Below are 15,066 nucleotides of genomic sequence, written 5' to 3'. Positions count from 1 at the left end.
TCTCTCAAACTTACTAATATTTTATATGGCCGGTTAATTGCAGATTCATTACCAAGAAATACAGTTCTGCAAAGAGACAAATCGAAGCTCCAGTCACAACTTGTACGGGTGCCTTTGCTTAAGCAAAAAGATTGTACTGCAAATTAGAAGGAGAATTTGTTCTGGGATGTCAGTTGCTTGTGCTTCTTTATAATTTTCCAAGATTTAGCTGTTAGATGGAGTAGGCTTGTTTTAAAAGAGTTGTTCCTTAAACTTTTGTCATTGCCAAATAAATGGTTGAATATGGAAAATTTGCCTTGTTCTAAAGATGGCTAGTTTTACCCTTATATACATTTTCTATGTTCAAGTTCCCTCTTGTGAATAATAGAGGCTTTTGGGTCTGCTTTATTCCTTGCTTTCATCATTATATTCATGAAATTGTATGGTTTAATCATCAATGAAGAAGTTCTATATAATTCGTTTATTGTACTCCTAGTATCATAGGGCTTTTCTACAAGTTAGTCCAAACTACTGGACGCCTGTTTATATATAGGAAGAACCACATGCAGAGATGGAAGCATTATGATAGACCAATGTGGTTTTTTTTGGTACGAAGACATGGCAAACAGAAATTTAGTTTGATGTGGTTTGTTACCTACTTGATCTCTCCTTGGTGGGTGTCCTTTTCAATATTTCAATTCTCTCAAGTTGAGCTCTGTGGGATCCTTGGTCTTGATGGCCATATTTTCAGTTTTTGAATTTAATTTAGTTAGAGACACAATAAAGTCTCTGGGTTTTTTTTTTTTTTTTTTTCATATTTTCGCTAGAGCAATTGTATATGAATAGTTCATTGCTCTGTAAAAATTGGATCTAAATTTGGATTTATATTAAGTTGTTATTTTTCTTTTTTCATACGGCTTTATCATGCTTTAAAATTTATAATTAGTTGTTTGCTTGTAGTTGAGATGATAGGTTCAAATAAAAGTTGAAGTTCTAAGAAATTGCATAATTTTTTTTTTTTATCAATAGCATATTTTGATCTTGTTTTCTCTTAAATTTTTATATTTTTTATGTTTTGGGGGGGGGGAGAGGCATAAGAATAGTGCAAAAATACATATTTACCATTCTTTTTAATAGAGGTGGATTACAGGAAACTAACGGTAGTAACCACATGTGGGCAAAGTGTCAAAATTTAAACCACGAGTAGTCACATCAAATTAGAGGCAAACCACAAGTGGATAAAGTGTAATTATCCCTATTTTTTTTTAATCCTACTAACAAGCGATAATGATTAACTATCTATTTTAAGAAAGTTTTAATACTATTTTTATAAAAAAAAAAAAAAAAAAGTTGTTAAAACATTATTTTATTTTTCTATAAAAATTTTCTTTAAATAAATTATTAATCATTACCCTAAGTATTTTTTTAAGAAATAAAAAATAATTTTATAACAAATAAGTATACTGTTATTAGTTTTAATTTGAATTTGTTATTAAAATTACATTTTAATTTAACAGTAATAATTTCATACTAAAAATTTTGGTAAATTATTACGAAGGAGATATTTACGTTTTACACCTAAAAAGTCAGTTGGAACTGGGAAGCTAAAGCTAGCCGTTGATGGAGAAATGGCTAATCGAACCGCGCCTGATTGAGAGAATATTCTCCCAAACAAAAGACTAATTTTCATTCCTACCATCAACGGCCTCAAACAAAAGTAGTTTTTCGCTATTTTCATTGGCAGCCGTTCGATGCACGATTGTTAATCGAAGGGCCTCAAACAGAAAGTAATTTTGGTGAGCGTCACTACGCAGCCGTTGGATATGCAATCGCAATTTTGAGCTATAAAGATAGTGTGCAGAATAGCTGCAATCACAAAAAAACTTCACGTCAACCCGTTTTTTTTTTTTTTTTTTTCGAAAAAAAAAATTCCATGGCTGGAGTATGCGGAGGACGCACGGAGTCGGAGAGAAATACCATTTCCGAATGTGATGCAAATCTTAGCAATCATGGAAGGTTAGTCTACTGACTCTACTCTACCGTGTCTTCATTTTTTTTTTTTTTTTTGTCTATTACTATATATATGAATATATCTAAACCCATATCTAAATATTCTGGCGGATCAGCAAAACTCCGCCACCTTTCATTAAAATCGTCACAACTGACGTGAATCACGTCCCTTCATAAGTCATAACTATATCTATCTGAATTTTTTTCAGATAAGCCAACTTCTAAGTCTCTTGCAGGCTACCTTTTGTGCTACTAACCCTCGGCAAAGCCGATCGATGAACTGCTTTTCATCGTGTTTGATGAGCTGAACCCAATTACGTAGCCACACATTTCCTCAAATACAAGCCAACTCTTTGATGAAGCACAACAGATGTTCCTCGCACCAAAATCACTATTTCAACCCCAGTTAGCTTGGGTGACACCCAGTCCAGTCCAGCCCATGCATAAAACCTAGCTAGCGGGTTAAATTTGCGGTTGGAGAAGATGGGCTAGCAGTCAAAAGAGCATTCTCTGTAACTTGCTAAGCTTGGGGCCGTGAATCTAACGTCGTGGAGGTGAGGGACTTGAGGAAACCGCGCGTCGCTGGAGGGTTTCAATGTGAGGTTGCGGTGCCACCGATTTGAAAAACAAAAATTAAAGACAGAAAACCAGTGGTTTTGTTGCAAGCAGAAGTTAGGATCGTCGATCGATGGTGAGATTTAATTTATTTACAGAGCAGAAATATTCTGTGGTGCAATTGGGTTTTGGTTTTTTTTGCCTTTTGGGTGGAAGAATTATGGCATGCCGTAGATGTTGATGGTTTAAGCCTTGTCATGACAGCGGGGTTTAGAGCCTCATGGCAGGTGTAGGAGTTGATTGGCTTCAAACACTAGCCAGTTTAACCTTTGATGCTCAAACGTAGCACTGAGAGAAGAAGCTTAGATAAGAATATATGTAAGGTGGGGTGGCGGCTACATGTCAATATGCTCCAGGGATGAGGGGGGTAGTTTTAGTCTTTATGGGTCAATTTGGAGTGAGAGAGAGGGAAGAATAGAGTAGAGTAAAATAAAGTAGAGATAGACGGTAGTTAGGCCAATTTTTAGTTGTCAACTATAAGCTCTATCTCGCTCCCTCACCGTCAAAGGGAAAAGAAAAGAGAAAGAAAGACGCGAATTGAGAGAGAAGCTTTATTTGAAGTGGGCTTCTTTTAATCTTTGGATGGTTGGTCACTTGGTCTGCAGCATGTAATTCATCCTAATGAAATGAGAGAGATTGAGAAGGTTTTAAATGGGATGAGAGCTCGACAAAGAGGAACCCTAGTTTTGGTTTTTTTTTTTTTTTTTGATATGGTACTTACGTAGCACTTAAAAGCTGCCAAACCCACATTTGTGGGTTACAAAACTTTTTTTTTTTTTTTTTTTTTTTTTTGACGATGGTTACAAAACTTATTCTTAAGTACTTCCCATAAGCCAATCAAAAAAAGGAAAAAAAAATTACTTCCCATGGGCGAAACGAGAGCTTGTGTTTTTTACACCCACATTTTTTTTTTTTTTTTGCCTTTGCTCTCTGTTGCTTGCGAGCTCAGCTCTGTTGTGGTTCCTACTTCCTACCACTCGGTTTGATTTCTGTGAAATTTTGAAAAAAAAAACAAGGTGTCAACGGTCACCTTTGCCCCAGGTTAAGAAACGTTCATTTTGAGAGGATGGATCCAAACGGCCAAACCCCCCAAAATCCAGTGATTTCAAATAAAGGCATACGTGGAGCTGTAGAGGTTAGGACTTTCAAAGTCTCTTCGCGATCTCTAACCCTAACCAAAACTATTCCTATCGTATAGTTTCAATGCCTCTATTCCTCTGTTTTCAATTTACATAATTGATTGTTACTCGCATCTATTTTTCGTTAATTTATCGATTTTCTTTTTAAATCAGTTTCAACTCAAATGCTGCTGTGACTGATTGCTTAACGATCAGATTGAAAGCTTTAATTTCAAAAGCTTTTTATGGCCTATTCAACAGGTTTGGGTTCCAATGTTCTATCTCTCTCTCTCTCTCTCTATTTCTTTGTTTTTCAATTTGTTGTGATGGTTGGATCAATTTTTATTTAGTAATTGATTTTTTTTTATTTGCATTTTGTATTCTACAAGTTTCAGCTTAAAGGCGGCTGTGAATTTAGTGATCATCAGATTGAGGGATTCAATTTTGGAAGTTCTTTATCACCTACTGAACAGGTTTCAACCTCTCTATTCCTTCGTATTTCAAATTTGATTGTTACTTGGATCAATTTTTATTTAATAATTGTGTGTGAGAGTTTTTTTTTTTTTTTTTTCTATTTCAATTTAAATGCCCCTGTGAAATTAGTGATCAGATTGAAAGGTTTCAATTTTGGAAGCTCTATATCTCCTATTGAGTAGATTTGGATTCTTGTATGATTATGTTTATGTATGTACGTATGTGTGCTTGTATAGCAAATTGCACTTAGGTGTTAGCTTCTGGATATGCATAATTTGGGGATTATTTGGAAAGAGTAGTTATGCTTGTTAATTAGGTCGATGATTGTTGGTTGAAGTTGGAAGGCAGTTAACTCTCTGTTTAGCGGCTATGAATAATTGATTTTTTTTTTTTGGGCTATCCATTTCATATTCATTTTGCATTTTTTTTATATGAATTGGTTTTCTCAATTTAATGGTATGTTTTACTTATAGAGTTACTCTTTTTTTTGGGGGGGGGGGGGGGGGGGGGCAAGTTGTGGTGTTGATGCAGCTATAGAAGATCAAGTTGTTACTACTTCAAAATTCTTCCAAGGGCCTACGTGTGAAGTTCCAATTAAAGTAAAAATCATTTGGTTTCAAAGGTTTAATTATATGTATCCTTAGGTTAAAAAATGATTCAATATGGGTTTTTATTTAACTAGTTATGGTCAATTTTGTACTTATAGGCAAAACTGTAAAGTCTGTAATGAATACTATGCTTGAACTTTGTCCTTCATTGGCCATATTGAACTCCCAAGATGACTCTAAAGATAGAATTGATCTCCGTGCCAAAGGAAGAGTATGCTGAATTCCTAAATCATCAAAAGTGAGTTGCTTCTTCCTTTGCTTCCACTCTAGGCCCAATCAGATTGTACTTGCCATTGTCTTTAATGTTCCAATTCTGATTCATGGATCTTGAGGTCTATGAAAATAAAACTTAAGATATTTAAGATCTCCTAGAAAATCCAAGAATCAACTAAACTACCAAAATATCCTTAATTAGTAGGAATTACCGAAATTACAATTTTGCTCCTGAATACAATATTGACCATAACTTACTAAATAAAGGCCAAATAAAAAACTGATTGACCCAAAGACACATAACTAGGCCTTTAAAACCGGGTGACTTTTAATTCAATTGAAGTTCAAGCATGGCCCCATAAAATAAACCTTAAATAGGCAAATTTGCAAAGTAGTAACATTTTAATCTTCCATGGCTGCATCAGATTTGTTGGTTTGGAACTGTTTTGTTGCTTTTCTAATTGCTGGGTTGTTGTGAGGAGTGTGGGTGGTTTCCTTGTGGGAATACTGGTTGTCTGTGGACTCTGTGCCAACCATTGTTTTGGTTGTTATTTATCTTTTAGTGTTTCTCATAGGAATCACATCTTATTCACTTGTTTACTTTCTTTGTCTTAATTGTGTGCTTGTTAGGATCCAAGGAAGGTATACACTATACACCCCAATTTTTTATTCCCTTCTGATATGCTCTCTATTACTTTGATTTGAGTTATTATGCACAATGAGCCTAGGCTGTTCAGGTTTTTCTTTTGGTAGGAAGAACTTTACTTATCTAAATGATGATCTCCCACCTACTATGGTTCCTAAGTATGCTGATTGGAGGGTTGAAGAGCACAGATCAGGAGCTTGTTTGTGGAATAGTTTGGAATTCAAAATATGCTGTTGCCAAGTATTTTTGCCCACTGCCAAACTTGTGCAGGAACAAGCCCAATAGCTAAATTTTGGTGCCAATTCTGAACATTATTAATTTCCATCTTTCTTCTTCTATAGAACCCCATGTTAAGCCCTTAGCCTTACCTTTGGAAACCATAAAACCCCACATACTTTCTCTATCAAGTAGTCATAAAAGCTATCATCAAACCCTAGCTAATTTTGAGCACTGGCCCTTTTTTCTACAATTCTGAATCCTAGATCCACAAATCCATCTAAACACTTTTTTTTTTTTTTTGATAAGTAACGAAAAATTTTATTAAAAAAAAAAAGCCAACCCGAGCACATCAAGCTATTGGCTTTTTTTTTTTTTAATAAAGATGTATATTCATAAAAATATAAATAAAAAACTACCTCATGCAAAAGGGCATAAAGCAGATCAAAGAGTACTGAAAGAGAATTGAAAAAAAAAAAAAAAAAAACAAAGAAAATACTAATTATAAAGGAGAGAACTAACGAATGTAGGAAGAAAATCACTAGAAGTGAGTTCCCAAGCCCTAGAAAAGTAAAAAAGGGAGCCACTGAAAGAAGCAAGCAGCTGATCTTCGGAGCTTTCCATGTCCTCAAACATCCGCTAATTCCACTCCCTCCAAATACACCACATTAAGTACAACGGAACTAAATTCCAAATGCTAGACTAGTGCTTTCCAAACTAATTCCACCAACCAAAAAGAGTATCTGCAACCGACCTTGGTAAGACCCATGAAATCTCAAAAGATCTAAAAACCAAACTCCATAACCGATAAGCCTTTCCACAATGAAGTAGCAAATGATCCACCGTCTCCCCACTACAACGACACATAATTCGCCAGTCAACAAAATCAAACCCTCTATCTTGCAGATTGTCGTCCGTAAGAATCTTATCCCAGACTACAATCCACACAAAGAAAGAAACACACCAAGGAGCCTTGACCTTCCAAATGGCCTACACGTGAAGTTTCAATTAAAGTAAAAACCATTTGGTTTCAAAGGTTTAATTATATGTAACCTTAGGTTAAAATGGTTCAATATGGGTTTTTATTTAATTAGTTATAGTCAATTTTGTACTTAAGGCAAAACTGTAAAGTCCGTAATGAATACTATGCTTGAACTTAGTCCTTCATTGGCTATATTGATCTCCCAAGATGACTCTAAAGATAGAATTGATCTCCGTGCCAAAGGAAGAGTGTGCTGAATTCCTAGATCATCAAAAGCGTGTTGCTTCTTCCTTTGCTTCCACTCTAGGCCCAATCAGATAGTACTTGCCATTGTCTTTAATGTTACACTTCTGATTCATGGGTCTTGAGGTCTAAGAAAATAAAAATTAAGATAATTAAGATCTCCTAGAAAATCCAAGAATCAACTAAACTACCAAAATATCCTTAATTCATAGGAATTGCTGAATTAAATTTTGCTCCTGAATGCAAAATTGACCAGAACTTACTAAATAAAGGCCAAATAAAAAACACTGATTGACCCAAAGACACATAACTAGACCTTTAAAATCACATGACTTTTAATTCAATTGGACTTCAAACATGGCCCCATAAAATAAAATAATAAATCTTGAATAGGCAAATTTGAAAAGTATTAACATATAATCTACCATGGCTGCATCAGATAAGTTGGTTTGGAACTGTTGTGTTGCTTTTCTAATTGCTGGGTTGTTGTGAGGAGTGTGGGCGGTTTCCTTATGGGGAATACAGGTTGTTTGAGGACTGAGTGTCAGCCATTGTTTGGTTGCTATTTATATTTAGTGAAGCCCACAGGGGCCACATCTTGTTCACTTGGTTACTTTCTGTCTTAATTGGTTGCTTATTGGAATCCAAGGTATACAGCCCAATTTTGTATTCTCCTCTGGTATGCTCTCTATTACTTTGATTCGTCTTAATGGGAGTTATTACATGCAATGGACCCAGGTTGTTGAGGTTTTTCTTTTGGTAGCAAGAAGTTTACTTATCTAAATGATGAACTCCCTCCTACTATGGATCCTAAGTATGCTGATTGGAGGGTTGAGGATGCGCAGATCAGAAATTGTTTGTGTAATAGTATGGAATCCAGAATATGTTGTAGCCAAGTATTTTTGCCCACTATTAAACTTGTTCAGGAACAAGCCTAAGAGCTAAATTCTGGTGTCAATTTTGAATGCTATTAATTTCTCTTTCAATGAACAAGCCTAAGCCCTTTCTCTTACCTATGAAAGCCATAAAACTCCATATACTTTCTCTATCAAACGGTCATAAAAACTCTCATCAAACCCTGGCTAATTTTGAGTGCTAACTCTATGGTCAACATTTCTGAATCCTAGATCCTCAAATCCTCCTAATCATTAACCCACCAGAAGCAATCAATTTATTCTACATCAGGTTGTTCAATTTTCCTATTGTTTTGTGGCTTAGAAAAGGGAAGAAATGAAGTATTACTTTGGAAAACCTGAAATTCACTTATTCATGCTAGTTTTGATTATAGGGGTAAAAGGCCATATTTTTAAATTTCAAATTCAAGGGGAAGGGGGTATGTGTTGTTTTGCTTGGTTGTTTTTTAACTGTTTGAAAATCTAAGAAAAGAGTTGTTCATTATTGTTGTTGGCGCATATTCTGACTAGCATCAAAATTAGCAGGAAGTAAAGGGAAAAGGTATTTTTTCTGGTGGTTTCCTTGTGGGAATACTGGTTGTCTGTGGACTGTGTGTCAATCATTGTTTTGGTTGTTATTTATCTTTTAGTGTTTCTCATAGGAACCACATCTTATTCACGTGTTTACTTTCTTTGTGTTAATTGGGTGCTTATTAGAATCCAAGGAAAGTATACACTATACAGCCCAATTTTTTATTCCCTTCTGAAATGCTCTCTATTACTTTGATTTGTCTTAATGGGAGTGATTATGCACAATGAGCCTAGGCTGTTCAGGTTTTCTTTTGGTTGGAAGAACTTTACTTATCTAAATGATGATCTCCCACCTACTATGGTTCCTAAGTATGCTGATTGGAGGGTTGAGGATGCACAGATCAGGAGCTTGTTTGTGGAATAGTTTGTAATCCAAAATATGCTGTAGCCAAGTATTTTTGCCCACTGCCAAACTTGTGTGGGAACAAGCCCAATAGCTAAATTTTGGTGCCAATTCTTAACATTATTAATTTCTTTCTTCTTCTATACAACCCCATGTTAAACCCTTAGCCTTACCTTTGGAAACCATAAAACCCCACATACTTTCTCTTTCAAGTAGTCATAAAAGCTGTCATCAAACCCAGCTAATTTTGAGCACTAACCCTTTTTTCTACAATTCTGAATCCTAGATCCACAAATCCATCTAAACCTTAACCCACCACAAGTACCCAATTTATCCTACATCAAGTTATTGGATTTTTTTTTTTTTTTTTGATAAGTAATAAAGATGTATATTAGTAAAAAAAAAAACTACCTCAAGCAAAAGGGCATAAAACAGATCGGCAAAAAAAAAAAAAAAAAAAAACCAAGAATATACTTATTACAAAGGAGAGAACTAATGAACATAGGGAGAGAATCACTAGAGGTGAGTCCCCAAGACCTAGACAAGTCAAAAAGGGAGCCACTGAAAGAAGCAAGCAGTTGATCGTCGGAGCTTTCCATGTCCTCAATCATCCGTCAATTTCGCTCGCTCCCTCCAAATACACCACATTAAGCACAACGAAAACTAAATTCCAAATGCTAGATGAGTGCTTTCCAAACCAATTCCACGAACCAAAAATAGTATGCAACTGACCTTGGCAAGACCCATGAAATTCCAAAAGATCTAAAAACCAAACTTCACAACTGATAAGCCTTTCCACAATGAAGTAGCAAATGATCCACCGTCTCCCCATTACAACAACACATAATGCACCAGTCAACAAAATCAAACCCTTTACTCGCAGCTTGTCACTTGTAAGAATCTTATCCCAAGCTGCGATCCACACAAAGAAAGAAACCCGCCGAGGAGCCTTGACCTTCCAAATACCTTTCCAAGGAAAAATAATGTGCAGGGGATCTCGTAACTTATTATGAAACGAGTGGATATCAAAATCCCTATTCTTCATCAACTTCCATCTCATACGGTCTCCATTCTTAGTTGGAGGTAAATTAGGACCCAAAGTACGAAGAAATTCATCCACAACACCCATCTCCCAATCGTTTGGTCTTTGAATGAAACGAACATCCCAACTTCTCCGTTCCCCTATTCCCAACCGTTCAAGAGAAGAGGCCACAGAGACTTCTCTATTGGAAGCAATCCCAAACACAACCGGGAAGGTCAATTGGAGTGATGAATCCCCACACCACCGATCTCTCCAAAACTTCACTCTATCCCCCACCTTACCTCAAACTGAATATTTTTGCTAAAAACCTCCCAACCCATTTGGATACTTCTCCACAAACCACACCCATGTATATCTCTACCTAGCTTAGAAGTCCATCCCCCCCACTCTTCCCCAAACTTTGAAGCTGAAACCCTTTTCCAAAGCCTTGTCTCCTTAACCCCAAATTGTCATAACCATTTCCCTAGTAAGGCTTTATTAAAGTAGTTAATTTCCTTACTCCTAACCCACCATTTTCCAAAGGTGCGCACACCTTATCCCACCCCACCAAATGTGTCTTGGAATCCCCCCACAAGAAACCCCTTTACAACTTCTCAATTTTATTGGCCACATGCGTGGGAATAGTAAAAAAGTAAGTAGGAAGGCTAAATAATGTACTCTTAAGCAACGTCAGTCTTCCACCTTTTGACAAATACAGCTTCTTCCACCCAACCAACTTACGCTCAATTTTCTCCATGATAGGATTCCAAATAGTAGGGGACTTGTGGGAAGCCCCCAATGGCATACCAAGATAGGTCATAGGCAAATTCCCAATCCTACAACCCAAAATCTCCGCCAAGGCATGCACATTATGAACCTCCCCATTGGGAACCATCTCACTCTTTAGAACATTAACCTTTAATCCTGTCACAGCCTAGAAACAAAGTAATAGCATCCGAACATGTAGAATTTGCTCCACATCTGCATCACAAAATAGAGCAAATGAACTATTACGTTGGAAAACCTCAAATTTACTTATTCATGCTGGTTTTGATTTTAGGGGAAAATGCCATATTTTAAATTTCAAATTCAAGTGGGAAGGGTGTATGTGTTGTTTTTGGACTCTTTGAAGATTTAAAGAAATGGTTGTCCATTATCGTTGTTGGGGCATATTTTGATTAGTATGAAAATTCGCAGGAAGGAAAGGGAAAAAGACACTTTTCTGTACTGGCATGGTTGTATATTTGTTTTTAAGTTTTTCAAGCTTCTCTGATCTTTATGGCCTATGATAGAAGAGATTTATGCATCCAATGTAAACATACTGGGAATGAGCTGGAAAAAATGAGGAAGAAGAGATAGGTTTTATTTTCCTTTGGTAGTCAGGTGCTTGTTGGTTTAAGATAGTCAATGCTTGAGATTTTGACAAGAGTTTATGCCCCTGATGTTGAACTCCTGGTTTTTGTTTTTAATTGTGGGCTGGGTGGGGGGGGGGGGGGGGGGGGGGGGGGGTTGTGATGGATTCACCTTAATTTGGGTATCAGATGCTGAATTGTCAAAAATTGGCTGAGTTGATGTATTTTGTTTGATTGAATGGCATTTGTGAAAATGTTTTCTAAAGATATATTAAAGTATGATATTATGACCATCATTATGGGACCTTTATACACTAGGGGGCCTAAGGAAATTCCCTAAATGGCTAATATGGTGGACCTGACCTTAAAATGAAAATGTTAAGATGGTAATTGAAAGTTCAAAGTTAGATTTGAAATGAAGAAATCCCCTTAAAGAGTGGGGTATTTATTGATTAAAAGATGAGTGAGAGTTGCTTTAGATGATTTGATCATGTGTTGAGGAAATTGATTAATATGGCTAAAAGGAATATATGTGGTTGATTCTGATTAGTCTATTAAGATCCTTGGCCGATTCCAAATTTCAGAACTCAGGTTTGGTTGTTATTGTTTACATTTTAACATCAATACTAATGCATGTATGAGTGGTCCTATGTCTCAAGCCTCATGGATTGTAACTCCGTACTCTATTCAAGCCTTTATAGAGTCTTTACATGTGTAGATGTTTTCTATTTTTATTTTTTGTAATTATTTACGCTTATTTGTATTTTTTATACATGAAGTAGTATCTTTTCAATAAAATTTCTCTTACCTAAAAAAAACAAGCATGCATGAGGAACAATAAGTCTTATAGCAGACCTATAGCTTATTGAATGACTAAATATTACAAACTCACCATTGCACAGGCTCACACACATATAATGAGTGAATTTTTAGAGTTCTTAATATGATAAATTGTCAGAGACTATTTCTTGTATTGAGGGTGAATGAAATAATATTGTTAATGGCTTGATCATCTCTTCAAGTTGAATTGCAGTCATTGTGGTAGGCTATAAAGCTGAAGGGATTTTTTTTCCCTCTTTTTTTGTTAGTTAAGTGGATTTTGTGGGATGTTGATTTTCTCATGTTCAGAAGAAAAGTAATATGAAAGCTGAAGGATTTCTTGTTTGCGTATGTGCCAGTGATGAAGCACTTCATTTCTTTGAAGCATTTCATGCGCTTCTTGCCTTCCTCGTCTCGTTTCTGGCTGCCTTAATTGGTTTACACTGTCAAGTCTTGAATGTCTCACCACTTGAAACACATTTTGCTCTCATCTTGCTTTTCATCATCACTACAATCATCTATAGCATTGCGTATGCAGAGATAAAACTACAACTTCCAGACGCTGACCTTCCCATATTCAGGTTCATTTGTCTGGTTTCTGGAGTTATTGCTATTGAGCTACTTGTTGCAATAATCATTTCTCCCTTTTGGCTATTCATGGTTAATTTATGTCCAATCCTGATCATAGGGGTACTGCGTCATTTGTACCAACAAAGTTATCTGTGGCTCTACTAAACAGTTAATTTAGTACTCAATGCAGTATGTAGCTTGTTTAAAAAGATCTATCAATCAGTTTCTCATATATATAACTGGCTGCTACAGAAATTCCAATAAGCAGCTTCTGAAGCATTTTCTTCAAGGGAACAGGAAGAAAATGGTATTCAGGTGAAATAATTGTTTTATGTGACCTGTTTTTTTAAAAGACAAATTTTTGAGTTACCTGTTATTGTTAATTAGACATAAAGTGTGCTAAATGTTCATTATTAATTTTCTGTTTATGGAAATTTGAATTTTTTTTTACACTTTATTCATAGTAAGGTTGATTATCTATATACAACATATGCTTTTATACTTTACTAAAGATCTCACATCCAACTGCATAGAAAATAAAATTTGCAATGATGCACTTTTGTAAATTTTCAAGACCTAGATTTCTAAGGTTAAAAGGTTTTATGGAAAGTGAGATTTTCATTTTATTTTATTTTAGTGACAATGCCAAAAATTCATTAGTAAGGGAAACAAAACTAGACAGAAGTCAGAAAATTGGAACACCACATCTGACCCAACCACGGCTGCCATTTGAAAACACTACTGACTGACAACACAGTTGCCAAAGCTTAGACCCAAAAACATGCATATACAGTCATGGTGCCACTTTGGCCAGATTGATTGTGTCTCTCAGGATCTGGGAATGGACCCTTCAAACTGATATTTGCACACCTTGTGGTTCCTTGATAGGATAATGATGCTTGTGTTTCCTTACTCATTAAAAAAAAAAAAAGGGATGCTTGTGATTCCTCACATTTGTAGTAGACTCAGCTAGCATAAGAGTTAAACAGATTGCAGTATTCTTTTGTGTCCCATTCCCAATAGTGGCATCCTGGTAATACTTTATTTCCTGATCTGTCTTTGCACACATAAGCAGTTGCCCTCATTTTGTTTCTTTTGGATCCTGCTCCATCTAGCATCAAAATGACTTGCCACTACAGCATTTACCAATCCTCTATCCTTTCTGCTAACACCAGCAGCATTGCATTGTGACTGCATATCCTCACCACATTTATCGTGCTGCAGTATTTCTGATAAAATAATGTTTGAATCCTTTTGGACCAATGGCCTTTAAAACACCCATTTGAGAGGGCATACATTACTTTCTGCTATTGATCAGTGTCTAGGCACTGCATGTCTATTGCTTGAAGCTGACTCAATATATGTTCAGCAGAGAATTTATATAGGTTCCACTAAGATGATCCATTATTCCTTGTTCTGTCTGTTACTGAGTCGATCCATTGATATCTGCCATTTTGAACCTTAAGATTCTGTCATTCAGTCTTCTTTTGTTCACCAACATATGAAAATAGTAGGTATTTCTTTCTGTCATCAACCACCAGTCTGATCAAGCTTTTTGTTGCTCCCTTTCTAGTAGCTCTGAGATTTCCAAATGGAATCTGCAGAATTCTTCATTTTGCAGACCTCTCGTTTTGGATGAATAAGATAATTATCCGATACAGGAAACACCAAAGTAAAAGAATTACATCAAGAAATTGACCCCTTGGTGGAGCGGCCTCTTCTAATCTTTGCATGCTCTGTAGCAGTGCAAAAGTGAGATTGTGTGCCTAAAAATTCCTTTGTTGGTCACTGTTACTGCCTCTTCCTTCATTTCCAAAATTTCTCGAAAAACATGTCTCATAGGAACTTGAAATTTCTATCAAATATATTGAAATCCTAATGGCATGGGACAAAGTGCTTATTACTGGTTAGGGATGACATTATTCAGTTTTGAAATGAACGGACCTTACTACAGCTACACCATATTTAGAGGGAAGTGCAAATTAACCTTCGTAATTGGTCAAATGTGAGTACGCAGGGTACGTGGTTGGTCTACACATTGGTTTAGGGTGTGATGAAAACCCAGAAATCTCACATTCATCCGCAACACTATCAGTCTATAGAGTTTCAGAAATGTCTTATGGGCAAGAAATGGAATAATCTCACCAAAGTGTGCGTGTGTGTGTAGAGATAGGTTTGAGTTACACCTGATGTAACTCTACAAAAGCTATACATTTTTTAAACTGTAGATTTCTAAGAAATTTAATGGTTAGAAAATCATTATATTCAATGTTATCTTTAAAATTAATTGCTTTTCATATTAGCTAACCTAATTATTTTATTCTTTTTTTTAATTTTGAGAATGGTAACCTAATTAATTTGATAGAATATTAT

General features: G+C 35.8%; 1 long non-coding RNA gene across 2 annotated transcripts; it reads left to right on the top strand.

Annotated features, from left to right (window-relative positions):
* The first annotated feature begins 3,216 nt into the window (after nt 1-3,216).
* Nucleotides 3,217-12,948, top strand: LOC142632065 (uncharacterized). 2 transcript variants are annotated; one of them, XR_012843724.1, is made up of 4 exons: nt 3,217-3,739; nt 3,897-3,983; nt 4,112-4,195; nt 12,483-12,948. It is a non-coding gene; the product is annotated as an uncharacterized LOC142632065 (long non-coding RNA). The 2 variants fall into 2 exon arrangements; XR_012843723.1 differs by having other exon boundaries at nt 3,235-3,739; nt 4,118-4,195.
* The last annotated feature ends 2,118 nt before the right edge of the window (nt 12,949-15,066 follow it).

Source organism: Castanea sativa, chromosome 4 (genome assembly GCF_040712315.1).
Source record: "Castanea sativa cultivar Marrone di Chiusa Pesio chromosome 4, ASM4071231v1".
In the NCBI taxonomy this organism is placed as follows: Eukaryota; Viridiplantae; Streptophyta; class Magnoliopsida; order Fagales; family Fagaceae; genus Castanea; species Castanea sativa.
This window is presented reverse-complemented; position numbering and strand designations above follow the sequence as displayed.